General features: G+C 41.0%; 1 protein-coding gene across 2 annotated transcripts in view; it reads right to left on the bottom strand.

Moving 5' to 3' along the window:
• The window catches only part of GPATCH2 (G-patch domain containing 2), a 221051-nt gene that overhangs the window by 123097 nt on the left and 82263 nt on the right, over positions 1–15691 (bottom strand). The gene's annotated exons all lie outside the window — the stretch shown is intronic.

The following is a 15691-nucleotide window of genomic DNA, read 5'->3' as shown; positions in this document are numbered from 1 at the left end:
TCTGCATTGCCTGTCATTCTCATGTTACCACCTTTGATTCCCACTACTACTTTCCTCACCATAACATTTGGTTCGTGCTTACCATCCCTTTCAAAGCCCTGTATAAATTTGTCCCTCTCTATTTATATGCTCTTATTTTATTTTATCTCATTTCCCCATTCCCTTGATTTTGCCAATGATGCTAGCATTGTCAGCATGTTTTGTTATACATTTGCATAAGCAGCTCTTTGCCTTCTTTCACTCTATGCCCTATGTATAGAATGCCCTTCATGAGCTCATCTGCCAGGCTTCTATCCTCTCTCTATTTAAATCACTCCTGAAGACCCACTTCTGCCATGTTGCCTATGGGAAATCCAGCTGATTTATACTGACAAGTTAATTAAAAAAATTAGCTTAACCTTATTTTACCAAGAGACAGTCAAGCACCCTATTATACTACTTCCCCTAACCTCCTTTTGTTTGTCTGTCTTTAATTCCTTGGGGCAGGGGCTGTGCTTTTTCTGTTTGGAAAGTACCTATTGCACCTCCAAAAACAAATGCAAGTATAGGACATTCAAAAGCAGCTAGGAATAAGACAGTTGTTATAAATGCTATTCTCTAGCTAAGGAAGCAGAAACAAAAACAAAGCCAGATCTTTTGGGTACTTTCCTTCAACCTTGGTCTTGTCTAACCTGTGCTAGCCCCAATGTGCCCTATTTCCTAAGCCATGCATAAACTGCCCATGAGCTGTTCAGAGAAGATGGAAATTCCAGATAGTTTCAATCTACAGAGTAAGACATCAGACCCTATTTAGCCTTTTTGATGGCCATATTTGCAACTTGAATAAAGATGAGATGGAATCATCTGAAGCCTAGAAGAATGACTTTTATCTCACTCTTCACCAACCAAAACCCCAATATAAAACTGAATCTTTCCAATATAAGTTCTAATTCAGTTAATAAAGCCTAATTATCACAGGCTGAACAATAGTAAATAATATTGCTTTTAATAAAAAAGCTGAAACAACAACAGGTTTTAGCTATTTTTTATTTCTACACTATTAGCTTTTAGCAATACATAACCTAGAGTACAAGTAAGAATACATATTCAGGAAGTCAAAGCAAGCCATGATGTAGCACTTTCTAACATATGGTCTTATAGCAAAACTGAATTATTAGGCACAATATAAGAACACTACATAATTAGCCTTCTGTCTGACACAAGTCAAAGAGAAAAAATAATCAAGTGAGGATTTGTAGAAATGGATGCGGGACATATGAGAAGAAAATGAAGACTTGAAAAAAAAAAGTTTCCTAATCAGTGTCTCAAACTTTTTTGGTTTTAATTGCACAAAATGTTATTTATAAATATTCAGAATGACAACCAAACAAATAGTTTAAAGTACAGTTACCATAATTCCAGTTCCAAAAAGAGAATCTGTTAGAGGGGGGTGCCCCTCACTCCTGACCTGCAGCCCCCTGGCACTGTCAGTGCCCTGCAGCATCCTGGCCCCCGTGGTGCCCCTCATTCCCAAACCACAGCCCCCTGTGATCCCCAGTCCTGTCCAACCAGACCAGAGAGTGACAACTCAAGAAACAACGGACACAAGCTAGCGGAGGGTAGTTTCAGGCTAGACATTAGGAAGCGCTATTTGACTGTCAGGGCGGCTAGGACCTGGAACCAACTTCCAAAAGAAGTGGTACTGGCTCCTACCCTGGGGGTCTTTAAAAGGAGGCTGGACGAACATCTGGCCGGGGTCGTTTGACCCCAGTACTCTTTCCTGCCACGGCAGGGGGTCAGACTAGATGATCTCCTCAGGTCCCTTCCAACCCTACCAACTATGAAACTCCAGCTTGTGTGGGTCACAGTGGAGTGAGTCCAGCCCCAGAACAGGCTGGAGAGAGGAGGAAAAGAGGCCTGTGGCACTCCCTGCCCTGGGCTGGGGCTCCCATGCAGAGCCAGGCAGCCTGGATACAGCCCCCCCGGGCAGCACCTCATAGGTGACCCACCCATATGAGCATGGGTGCTGGCCCAGGTACCGCTGGCCCAGTCACACAGCTCATTACCACCCCCAAAGGGCTCCCCCATGCTCTTCCCCCTCTGAAGGGGCAGATGTTTCCCCTCCCACCCCCCGTGCCCTGCCGCAGCCGGCTACCATTTCCCAGTGCTGGCAGGCACCAGCCTCCCCCCACCCCCATCCCCTCCACACAGCCCTCACACAGACACACAAATGCACAGATACAGCCCCCACAGATAGTCCCCAAACCTTGGCCCTCCAACCCCTGCTCCCCAAAGACCTACCTGCATCCAGCTGCTGGGGCTGCTTCCACCACCCTGTCTTCAGGCTGTATGCCAGCCACGTGCATACAGCCTGCAAGGGGAAATCCATGGTTTCCCTCCTTTAAAGAGGAAAATACATGTTTTTCCCACAGCAAAAGGAAAACCCAGATACTTGGTAAACACACACGTGGCCAAAGCAAGTCAGGCAATGTAGTTCTACCAGCAAAATCCCAGATATTTGCGCCTATTTCAAAAAACCACCCAGATGGAGATCAGAGGACCCAGAAAGAAGACGTGTCAGGGAGAACCTGGATGTATGGTAACCCTATTTAAAGGTGCTTTGTGTTAACTCAAAATCTCCAACATCTAAATCTAACACATGAAGAACTGTGGCCCCATAAGTTGACAAGCGACCCTAGGCCAACCATCATCCCTTCCCACCAACTCCCTCTCCTCTGGGGAAAGGCTGGGCCAAGTCTAGGCACCATCTTGGCCACTGGGAAGAAAGAAGTACCTGACCAGCCTGCAAACCCTACAGAGCTGGCAGGCTTCTCTGGATACCCCCTGGCATTGCCCTTCAGTAATGACCAAGGTAATACAGGGTCTGTCTTTTACTTTTTGTTAGGGTTCTTTTGAATTCAACATTGTGTTTACTGAGCAGAGGAGGAGCTAAGTGTGTTTTCTTGTCATGGAGGTGATAGCTTCAGCTCCGTGGTGGGAGATGGGATGCCAGCTTAGAGGGGACACTGGGGGAGGATCTCATCTGGAGGTGAACTGGGGTGATTGGGATGGATAGAGATTTTTGTGTCTCGATGCAAGTAGCAACTGGAAGGCATCACTGGAACTGGCAGGATGGTTTGTATGGGGGTTTGGGCACAGAGGTGGTGGCTTGGGGGAAGGAGGGTGGAGTTCTCAGGTTTTGGTGTATTCTTTAGGGATCCTGTTGATTGGTTGTTTGTGTACTGCAGGCCATGCTGAGCGTTTTGGATAAGGCAAGATATAAATCCAACAAAAATAGAAATGAACGCATATGTAAATTAATGTGGCAGTGACAATCACACAAAAAAAAGGAGGCATCTTCCTGAAAGAGCAATGTCAATTCAAGTTCATCTTAAACCTGCTTGAGACTTCTCTTATTCGTTCAATTAATCAGATTACAAAATGACTTAAAACCTGAAAGACTGTCTTAATACAAAGATAAAACATTGTACTGCTATTCATACTGCTATACACAACCACAATCGTTTGGCTAATATAATGATACCATGGTGATTGCAACCATGGGTACTGAGGTTGGTCTTGTTCCTAAAACTAGCAATGTCTAAGAAATGGTTAGGAAGTACAGTACTACTGAACTGAGAGTGATTCCTTTCAAAACAAAATGGATTTATATGGTTTGCACCAGCAAAACCCAATTTTTAAGATATCCCCTCTGCCAAGCTACAAAATACTTAATTTTCTTCCTGCCTATCACAGAGGCAGACACTTAAGGATGACAAGTAAATATGTTAAGACTGACAGCACTGTTAATGCCAGTTAGCTTCATTGTAATTGATCAGAAACTCCACTAGCACTGATGTAGGATTTGGTCAGAGCATGAGGAAAAAAAAGCTTCTGGTTTCAATAGGCAGCAGGCTAAGAACTAGCCAACTCAGTAGATTCCTACAGGACAAATGTCCTTCGTTTTTTTTTGTTTTTTTTTTTATATCAGCAGTTCCTGCTGTAGTTAGTGCTAGTATGCAGAAGCAAAGCTGTTGAGCAGCTTCTATTTAGAGGGTGACATTCAAATTCAGACACCTGCCCAACTCATAAAATCCATTTTTAAAGAGTGGGGTAAACCTGTAGTATCGGCGTTAATAAGTAAATGAGAAAGAAGTACAGGCAGGACGATCGAAAAAGACAAACTTACACTTGTGAAAGTGGGATAAAAACTCTGCAAGCTATTAAAAAAACAGCAACAGTCAGGTACATGGACTCCGAATTCTGCTGTTCCCCCTTTCCCCTCCATTGTCTCATACAGTATTGGGCTAGGAGCATCACTTCCATGATCACAGAACAGGAGTAGTTATTCTTATAGATTTGTTCCTACTGAAGTGAGTGATTTTACTGGTACATGGTCAGCCCTACACAAAGCAGGTAGTTCGTTTTGCTGAACTATCCATTTACAAAATGTGTACATTTGTGTTAGGCTTAATTTTTAATCCCAGTTAATTAAAAGGAAAACAAGCAAAATAAAGGGGAGACAATTATCCTCAAGCCTTCTGGAAGCAAGCTGTTAGTAAAAAGTGTCAGCAATGCCTGAAGGAAATGCTTTCTAGATCTGCTACCTTTAACATATGTGAATGAAGAGACAAGATCTGAGATCTCAGATGCTGTGAAAACTCAATGCTGTTTTTGAATATCAGGGACCTAACATGTCTATTTTCCATCATCGTTAGGTTACTATAAAACTATGAGACAGTTTAGAGAGACATGTCAGCAAACAAACAATAATATCTTTTTCACTCAAAACCCAATGCAGTTAATATTTCAAATCTGAAAGCTGCTCTTCTGAATTGGTATTTACTGAATTGCAGCTAGCCAAATAATTCACATGCAGAACTACCTCCCTTTGAATTAAATGAATTGTGTTATAATGGAATGAGTGTGAGACTTGAAAGAATTGCTTACAATTGCACATACTAGAGAAAAAGATAGCTAAGTCTAAATTAAGATGTTGGCTATGAAGTTTCCAATAGGACCTTGACATGACTGTTGACCTACTCATGACATGATCACACCAGTAAGGATTTGGAATTCTATTAGTATTACCAGAGGAAAAAAGTCAAGGAGTCATCAGGAAAACAAATCTATATCTGCTACTCCATCAGCCAATTACTGTTGTTAAAGTGGAATTAGATGGGTATTGACAATGCGAAGAGGATAAGGATTAAGCAGATGACTGAGTATACAGCTAGCACTGCTATTCTGTTTTTGCTGCAGAAAGTTTGAAAAAAATCTCAGAAAGGGAAGGAATGTGCTGTATGGAATACAATATTAAGACTCTGATCATACCCAGGTATTCACATGACTCTTTCAGCCAATCATACAATGTACTTCAGGCAAAATACTGTACTGTGGTGACGTTCACTAACTGAATATTATTATGTTGTTATTAACTTATGTATATAGTTAAACTGTAAAATCCAATTATCTGAATGCCATGAAGAATGCTGAATATTTTTAAAGGTTTTTTTTCTCCCTAATAATATAATAAAAAACACAACATGTTCAATAAAGTTAGCAGAAACATGAAACTGAGTTCCAGGTAACAGATTTGGATTAAAGATTCTGCACTGTAACTGAGCACGCACGGCCCTTATATGGTGCTTTTTTATCAACAGTCTCAAACCAAATCACAAAAAGATAAACACGTATTAGGCCCCCTCTACATGTTACACTTAAGGCGTAATTAACCAGTTAATATGCCCCAAGTTGTGATCCAGCTACATGTTCACCCAATTAATGGTGTGATAAAACAAGGAATAAGCTATGAAGTTGGTTATTCCACAAAACGTGCAATAACAGTGTAGCAGCTTGTCTTAAACTGGCCACGTTCTACCCATTGCCCCTGCTGAGAGCCCCAGACCTCATGAAGCAGTGTTCTCCCTGCTGCAAACCTCACAGTTGATTATGCTGCTGCTGCTGAGCCCAAAATTGCCACCGTTTCTCTCCTCAAAAGGGGAGTCATGGTTGATACTTTTTTTGTTTAAACCAACTATCTCCACACAACAGATCATCCCAAAGTCCACACCTTAAACAGCAAAAAACCGAAAAGATTCATGAAGCAAGTGGAGAATTCCTTTAATCTGATTCTCTACCATGCCAATAAATTCCATGGTTGATCATTCTATCCAGGAAGAGCACACACCAACTGCTGAAACTTCCTTAGCCTGACGAAGGGTTTTTGAACCCGAAAGCTTGCTTAATATTCTCCAACTATTTTGGTTGGCCTAATAAAAGATATCAAATTCACCCAAGGAACCTTGTCTACCTATGTCCTTAGACCAACACGGCTACAACCTAAACCCCTGCAGCATGGTTGATCCCCTACACTTTTCAGTGTTGTGCTACTGTATTACAGGGCTATAACACTCTTCTCAGTTTCAATGGTGAGGAAATGATCTGACTCAAATCTCCTATGTAAAACTCCTGTTTTGAAGGAATTTGCTGCAGTCTCAGAAATAAGTTGCTAGCATCAAGAGCTATTTTTATGGCTTATCTTGTCCAAATGAATCAGAAGTGATAGGTGATATAAAATTTATTGAAGAGATGAGAAGCAAAAGAATTCTTATATTTCAGGAAATAAGAAGAAATTGCAGAAAGATATGAGACCAATTTCTATGAAAGCAAAGTGCAAAGGACAGCATACAGAGTTAGTGATGTACACAATAGAAGTGCTTAATATAGATACTTAGGTAATTTTATTTAATATCGATTAGTGCTGACACTGTAAACAAAATTACTTCATAAGGTGCTATGGCTTATCCAGTTATTACACCACCTCATTTATTATAATGCCATTTAGCTGACCAGTGATATCAGATCACTGTAATTCCTATTTTGGGCTACAAGAAGGCACATGTTTGAGGCTCAAGGGACCTATCCTTGCTGAAAAGTTGCCAATAGTCTTCATTTTTACCAGTTAAAGGAGCTTATCTCAATCCTGTTCTCCATGTTTTTTAATCATCAACCTGGTTCTTGTTGAGGACCACCTCCCTTCCTGAATCACCACTAAATACCAAATGGATTGAGAGCTCTTCGTTTGGGGACATTTTTACTTTAAGATCAAATTATTCAAAACAACTATTCTTGACCTCCAACATGCTGACAACTGCATCATCCTTGCCCCACTGAGGAAAGCCTTCAGACCATGCTAAATCTGCTCACAGTAACCTACTAAACTTTGGGCATCTCTCCGCATTGAAAAGACTCAAGTATCCCAATTAGCCTGCTCCAGGCCTTGAATGTGACTTCCTTTCCCATCAAATTACCACTGAGGGAAAAATGCTGGAGGTAGTCAAGCACTTCACCTACCTCAGTAGCCACCTCTCTCAGAGAGTAAACAGTGATGAGGGGATCCAACACAGGATCCAGTGTGCAAGCACCTCCTTCAGAAAACTGCTTTGGCATGGTTTTATTGATCACAATCTCCATAACAACATCAAGATGTAGGTCTGCACCACAGTTATGACCTACCATCATCATCACAAGAGCCTGGAGAGGTATCAACAACGATACCTCTGGAAAATCCTCCACATCAAATGGGAAGACCACTGTATAAATGCCAGAATCCTTGTTGAAGCCAACGTTACCAACATTGAGCTGGTGATCCTCAAGCACCAACTTCGCTGGACCAGACATTGGGTGCAGATGCCTGACTCTTGATTCCCAAAACAAGTGTTCTACTCCCAGGTTTAGTTGTAGCCTGAAATCTCATGGCAGTCAGAGGAAATGCTACAAGGACAGATTAAAGGCATATCTCAAGAAAATGGATGCTGACATCAAGAGCTGGGAGGAGCTGGCTGCTAACCAATTCTGATGGCAACGCAAGCTCACCCAAGTGGCAGCCTGCTTCAAGGTAAAGCGTCTTGCCCTCAAAGTAGAGAAGAGAGAGTGGAGGAAAAGAAAGTGTCACAACCCAGTTAATCAGTGCCCATGCCACTAGCAAGAGATACCATTCAAGTAGTCAACTAAGGGTTAAAAGAAATTCTTGCCAGAAACTCCTGAAACAAAATCCTGGTGGAGAGCTGTATATAATTTATGCCCACGTCACAAACAAGAAACGAAACTTAAGACTGGTCAGGGTGAAAGGGGATAGCCCTGCCATAAATCCCTGCAATTGGTCAAGAAACAAGCGTAAGCCCCTCATCATAACCTCATACGTAACAGGCAGAAAACCTAACCCACTACCTTGTAACCTGATAGCAACCTGAGAGCACAAAGAACTGCTGCTTACCAGAAAATTAAAGATTCCACATAACGGTTCATCATTGGGTATCTCCGTCAGACACCTCTGTCTATAAATAGTTTAGCAACTTCTGCCAAGTCGGAGAACCCCGGAGAAACCTCTGAGGAGAGACCTGAGTCCATCACCAGAGTAGATTGATGGTCTGATCAGCTGTCAATACTCCCCGTCAGCGTAAATCTTGACGTATCAAAGCCCTGCAGGCACGATAGCACGTTTTCGGCGCCACGTCTGTCATTGCTTGGCTGTAACCCGTACGTTTGACTGTAATCGATGCAACTGTAACAGGAACAAAGGCTCAGCCTGCGTCGCACATCACTATCTGGGCGACGTAAGTAAACAATCTCCTGTAACCAACACGCATCTATGCCTGGTTAATTTCACCCCATCCATCACTACCAGCCTGTCAGGTGAAAGTTTTACTGCTCCGGGGGGGGGGGGGGGGGGGTCAGAAAGCAGCTGCCGGCGCTGCTCTGATCTCCGACAGAAAGGAGAGAAATCCCAGCCTATGGCCTGCTCGTGCCTGCAGAAAGATCTGTAACTTCTGTGGATGTATCTGTAGTTCAAGTACTGGACTCTTAATTCACCTCAAGACGCATCAATAAACCATTGTAGAGATCATCCTTGAATCAAGGGACTACCACTGACAGTCTAATTAAAGTGCAATAGAAACAAGCTGCAAACATATTCTGCATCTGGCAAGAGGTGAATTTGATAAATTTTATCAGACCAACCCAAATAGTTCAAAATTAATTATTAAGCAAGCTTTTGGGTTCAAAACGTCCTATGCCTGACAAAGGGTTTTGAACCCGAAAGCTTGCTTAATAATTATTCTCCAACTATTTGGGTTGGTCTAATAAAAGATATCAGATTCACCCAAGGAACCTTGTCTGCCTATGTCCTTAGACCAACACGGCTACAACCTATACCCCTGCATCTGGCAAGAAACATTTTTATGGCTGGATGACCATTTTTATGGTTCATTCTCACATGATAAAGTGTTTAAATGTGTGGTATGTTACAATCCATTGCTATATTAACACATTATTTGCACTTCAAATGTAACATCTGCCAGAGGCCTTACAAATATTAAAATATAAAAGGCACATGCTTAAATTTCAGAAAGGCTAATGGATATATCATTAGAGTAGCTTGCCCACTGTACTGAGAGCTGTCTGAATTGGATCCCTGGGCACAGGATCCTAGTTCAAACAGAAAGACTCCCATTAATTTCAGTGAGTTTCCAGCCAATAGTGAGGTTGTGCTGGCTGCTTCCTAGAGAATTATTTTTGAAAGTCCATCAGAGGGAATAAAAACGGTCTTGGAGTAGAGAAAACAAGAGAACTATACATCAAATCAGATGGGACAAATGGTGTTCCTAAACCACAGTTACATCAAATGTAAATTTTCTTCTTAGCAGTTAGTTTAATTGAAGAACTTAGTTCACCTTTAACTGCAAACTTCTACAACTTAGATACAGGAAGTGATGTAAAAAGCAGAATATCCATTTTTACTTATTGGAGTGCGGGACAACCCAATATTGGATTAAACTAGCCCAACACACTAGGTGGTGAGGAAACTAAATTAGCAGGACAATGGCATCACACACAACAGCTTAAATTTATTCTTAAAAATTAATTGTAACAGTTTTTATAAAAACTCTCAAGAAAAAGAGCAAAACAGTTTTAAATCTTTAGTAAATAAGTGGAAAGGACAGAAGTTTCACTGTAAATCGTACGATGGGATTTACCACCTTTTGTCAGGCTTGAGGGGACACTTTAAACATCTGTAACACCAATTAAAAATAAAGGGCAAAATAACAAAAATGAATACATGGCTCACAAATACACAAGTATAAAACCTAAACCAATCCACTAAATGTAACCTGCCTTGCCAGATATTTTTAACTTATTGGACAACTCACTCGACTTAATATTGACACAGAGATGTGTAAATCAATACATTCAGAATGAGCAATATATTTTAATTTTAAAATGTTCAAACTGCAGCAGTAAATCTATGCACTTAGCACATATAAATCATCAAAAGGGTTTGTTTGTTGGCGACTTAGAGCCAAGACATCACAGAGTGGTAAGCTAAGCTTAGGCACAAGCAATGTATCTGGCAAATTTAAACTCTTGTATCATAAAAACATGACTTAAAAGTGAAGCGTCTTGGAAGGAATCCTTTTCTTATCATTGGTCTGTGACTGGTTTAACTCTTTTGTCAAAACTTGCAGTCCAATGCACGGGAATGCTCAGGTATCTGTAAGCTTATGTGTATATTTTGCAACCTGTGCACCACCTACCTGCTGCTGACGTGTAGTTCAGACAATTTTCATAAAAATACTTACAAAATGTAGAAGTACCAAATGAACTGAACAGCAATGCTGATTCAATGAAACCATGATATTAAAAAAAAAAACGGTTTTGCAGTAGGGAAAAACAAGAGAACTATACATAAAATTAGATGGGACAAATAGTGTTCCTAAACCACAGTTATAGCAAATGTAAATTTTCTTTTTAGCAGTTAGTTTAACTGAAGCCAATATTTTTAACAGTTTCTTTGCCTCTGTTCTCCTGAACAGGGACCAGGACATCCCTCTTACCAGAGGTAGGGACAATCTCGGGGATAGCTCTTGTCAGGCCTTGGGTCAGCGCAGATGTAGTTAGGGATCTTCTGGAAGGGCTGGACATTTTTAAATCTGCAGGTCCAGATGTCCTCCACCCAAGGGTCTTGAGGGAGCTAGCAGGGGTCATCGTGGAGCCCTTGGCCCAGCTGTATGAGCATTCGTAGTCATCTGGCCAGGTGCCGGGGGATTAGAAACTAGCTAATGTGGTCCCCATTTTTAAGACAGGGAAGAAGGAAGACCCAAGTAACTATAGGCCCGTAAGCCTCACCTTGCTCCTCGGGAAGATCTTGGAGAAAATCATCAAGGAGCACATCTGTGGGGGGCCAGCAGGGGAGATCATGCTCAGGGGCAATCAGCATGGGTTCATCAAAGGCAGGTCCTACCTGACCAACCTGATTGCCTTTTATGACCCGGTAACTAAATCCTTGGATGATGGTGTCACCGTGGACGTAGTCTTTCTAGACTTTAAGAAGGCCTTTGATGCTGTCTCTCACCCCATTCTCATTAATAAATTAAGTGACTATGGCATTGATGCCTACACAGTTGGATGGGTAAAAAACTCGCTGATGGGGCGCACCCAGAGAGCAGTGGTGGACGGGTCATACTCAACCTGGCGAGATGTGAGCAGTGGGGTCCCCCAGGGCTCAGTCCTCAGGCTCGCACTGTTTAACATCTTCATCAGCAAGTTGGACGAGGGGGTTGAAAGCACATTGTCCAAGTTTGCTGATGACACTTAGATGTGGGGTGAGGTGGGCACACTTGAAGGGAGAGAGAGGCTGCAACTAGATTTAGACCGACTACAAAAGTGGGCAGATGAGAATAGGATGGGGTTCAACGTAGATAAATGCAGAGTGAGAAGGAGAGAGGACCTTGGGAGAAGGAATCCACAGCATACGTACAGGGTGGGGAGTTCCCCTCTTGAAAGCACAGAGGCAGAAAGGGATCTTGGAGTCATTATTGACTCCAAGATGAACATGAGCCGCCAATGCCAGACCACAGCCAGCAAGGCCAGCCATACTTTGCCATGCATCCAAAGATGCATGTCAAGCCGGCCCAGAGAAGTGATATTCCCCCTCTATGTGACACTGGTCAGGCCGCAATTGGAGTACTGCATCCAGTACTGGGCGTTGCACTTTAAAAAGGGTGTGGCCAGCCTGGAGAGAGTTCAGAGGAGGGCCACCCATTTGGTGAGAGGGCAGCAGGACAGGCCCTATGAGGAGAGACTGAGGGAGGGACCTGAACCTGTTCAGCCTCGGCAAGAGGAGGCTGAGGCGGGACCTGGTGGCTGCCTACAAACTCATCAAGGGAGATCATCAGCAAGTAGGAAAAGCCCTACTCTCCCCACCATCACCTGGGGTGATGAGGAACAATGGTAATAAGCTGATGGAGAATAGGTTCAGGTTAGAGATCAGGAGGCAATATTTTACAGTTCGGGTGGCCAAAATCTGGAACCAACTTCCTAGGGAAGTGGTCCTCGCCCCTACCTTGGGTAAACTCGAAAATAGGTTAGATGATCACTTGTTTGGGGACTTTTGAACCCAGCATTCATTCCTGCCTGTGGCAGGGGGTCAGGCTAGATGATCTGTTAGGTCCCTCCTGATCCTAGCTACTACAAAACTATGACATTAGAGAATGTGGAAGAGGAGAAGAGAGAGAAGGGGTGGGGAAAAGAACATCTTGCTAGTGTTTTATAAGTCTTCAGTGTAAGTCAAGACTCTCTAATTCCCTCCCCCCGATTGTATAATATTCACCTATTAATTTAACCTGCCTTGCCAGCTTTTCTACTTTTATGATCTTTTCTGTATGTTAGTTTTAGCCACGTTTACACAACAATAAAAAATTAAGAACAAATAACAATGTTCTTAATTTCACATTTTAATGCTTATATATTAACATGTCCCTATATGTATGGCCCATCTAGAATGGGTAACAACTTAGCTAATTTACATATAGCTGAATTAAATGTTCTCTTAATACATCAGGGCAACATGATAATGGTAATAGTTGTTCAATATTAAGAATATCTTAAGTGAAGACCAGGAGGGTTCTGACATCATGTATCTTATACTTGGAACGTATTAGTCACGTATCTAAAAAACATTCTTTTTGGGGAAGAAAGGTGATTGCACTTGTTATAATTTAATACTAATGGACTGAATTAGAAATATGATCTGAGATTCTTAAAATTTCCCTTGATGGCTTTTCTGCTTATGAAATTATAATCTTAAATTTATCAAATTGTTTTAGAAACAATTTTCAAAAATATTTTAGTACATATACACCATTTGAAGTCATAAGCAGAAACAGAAAAAAATATATTATGGCATAGAAAATAAAGCAAACAAAAACATAACAGAGTGATAGTGCTAAAGAATAAATTTCTAGATGTAAATATTGCTCATCTTTACATCTTCGATTTCAAACTGAACCAATAGTTTCATCATACCAATTTAGTGCTAATGATGCTACTTATTTGTGATGTTTAAATTAAATTTGTGATTCATGCAGAAGTATTATTCTTATTTCTTCATATACAAGATCAGGGTTGAATACAGACCCTAATAATTTAGAGATAAAGTCCGATACCAGTTTTCATTTTTTCCCGCCACACGAGTGCACACTCAAGCAAATATAACCACCATTTTCTCTTTACATAATCTCAAAACCTATAAACCTCTCAAATTATTTTAAAACTATCAATGCAGACTTAAACTTTACTAATGGCAATACTTTAAAGGTGTATTTTCACAAACAGAAGAGTAGCAGAAAACACTAAATCTTTTCCCCATTCCATTCCACAATATTTTTTAAAACTCTGACATTCATCATCTTCCTTCATGCATTTTCACAGATAAATGACAAACTATATTAAAAGGCAATTCCAATTTTGTGTCATATTTTCCTTATTTCTCTTCCCACAAGGAAGACTTTGTTTCTAATAATGTCATCTACTCTTGCTGGCTATCCTCAACATAAAATGATTATATGAATTTGTGACCTCAAAAATAGCTGCTGTAGCAAGTTTTTGAGGCCCAAACTCACAGACTTATGATTTCAGATTGGGTATAGGCAGAACAGATTAATATGATCAACAAAGGTCTTTGTTTATATTTATAATCACATCTAAGATTTACTATCAAGTACAACCTATTTAAGCTCCTATGTCAATTAACGTACATCTGGTATTTTAAATCCAAAACCCATTATCATTTCCAACAACTGGTCCCTTCAATAAAAAGGGACCATCATAACTGTTCAATATTTAACAGTTGATTGAACATCTCTTTTTAAAAAACGTTTTTTGTTTTGTTTAAAACCTTAGGTTATATAGCTGGTTAAAACAAATCAGGACTCTGGAACATTTGCAATGTCTTTTCCATAAAAGGCAGGTCTCTGAAAATAAAGGCAGTTACATGTTTCATATGTTGTTTAAAACTAAAGCACAATGCACAGCAAAGTTTTGGGCAATGGATTAAGTTATAATCTACCAAACCAGAAAATAAACTGATGGGGCAGAAGAAACTTCACAGTATGATATGACTATCAGCAGGTTTGTTTTTTGTTTTTTTTTCATGCTCAGACAGTCTGCCCAGGAGCCATGAGTGGAGTAGCTGCTTGAACAGTTAGTTTCATTTCTTACATATCTTGTACGTTTCAATTGCCCCCACCAAACTAGTATGACAAAATTATTCAAATTATGATTAACAGACTCAGCTAACTAAAAGTTTTGAGACTGTAGCAAATGATGAAAGCTTAAACTTTCTGTCTTGAGTCCCCTTTTTTTGGCAAAATGGAGAAAAAATATAGCGTGGAACTAGAGCTAAAATACATAGAATTCTAAAAGGATGATTGAATACCACCATATCCTTTCAATCACCCCATCCCATAATCTGATGTAAACTTTAATTCAGTCCTCTCTCTAAGATTATGATACAGTCTAGACATCTAGACAGACCTAACAAACGTTTTGGTATCAAAAGATACTGATATAAGCTGTTACAATGCAACCATTTTGAATGACCCTGTAGTAATACAAACATAGCAAAACTGTTACAACTTTAACTTTGTTTCATTCACGGTCAGAGCTAAGGTGATTTAGCTAACTGGTATACCTATGGCCTCTGCCGGACATGCAGGTAAAGACATGATAGCTTCTGATGTGCGATCCACACATTTATACTTCCTGCCAGGCCACACATGCATGGCAGGAGGCGTGACTGTGGGATCATGCATAAGAGCCAAGTGCACCTTTTTGCCTTTACTGGGTGTCTATACATGTGCCCTGGGCTGGGGGGGGGGAGAGGGGGAGGTGCTTTAATTAGAGCCGCTTTGAGAGTTGCTCTAAATAAAGCATCCAGAGTGTCATGTGTATTCAGTGCTCTCCACTTCAAAATGGCAGTGGGGGTGCTTTAGCTAAAGCTCATTTGACGAACTTTAGTTAAAGCACCCCTGCCACCATTTTGAAATGTGGGGACATTGAATACATGTGATGCGGAGGCTGCTGGAGCATGCTAATTAGCACAATTAATCAAGTCTGCTCCGACAAGTGCTAATTAGAGGTCCGTCACATGTATAGGTGCCCACTATTCCCATCTCTATTTTACAGAATTAACTGTGCAGACATACAGAGCTAGAAAGGCAACTCATGTGCCTTTTGTTGCTCTCAATATCACTCTGTCCTCACTATATATGCTGCCTACCTAGGTTGTAAATTCGTCAAAGCTGAGACCTTTTTGGTTTGCCAAGTACAGTGTAGACCTATGGAAACCAACAACAATTGATCATATAGTTTA

This window comes from Alligator mississippiensis, chromosome 1, assembly GCF_030867095.1.
Source record: "Alligator mississippiensis isolate rAllMis1 chromosome 1, rAllMis1, whole genome shotgun sequence".
NCBI classification, from domain to species: domain Eukaryota; kingdom Metazoa; phylum Chordata; order Crocodylia; family Alligatoridae; genus Alligator; species Alligator mississippiensis.
The sequence above is the reverse complement of the archived record's forward strand: the minus strand, read 5'-3'. Positions and strand labels throughout refer to the sequence as shown.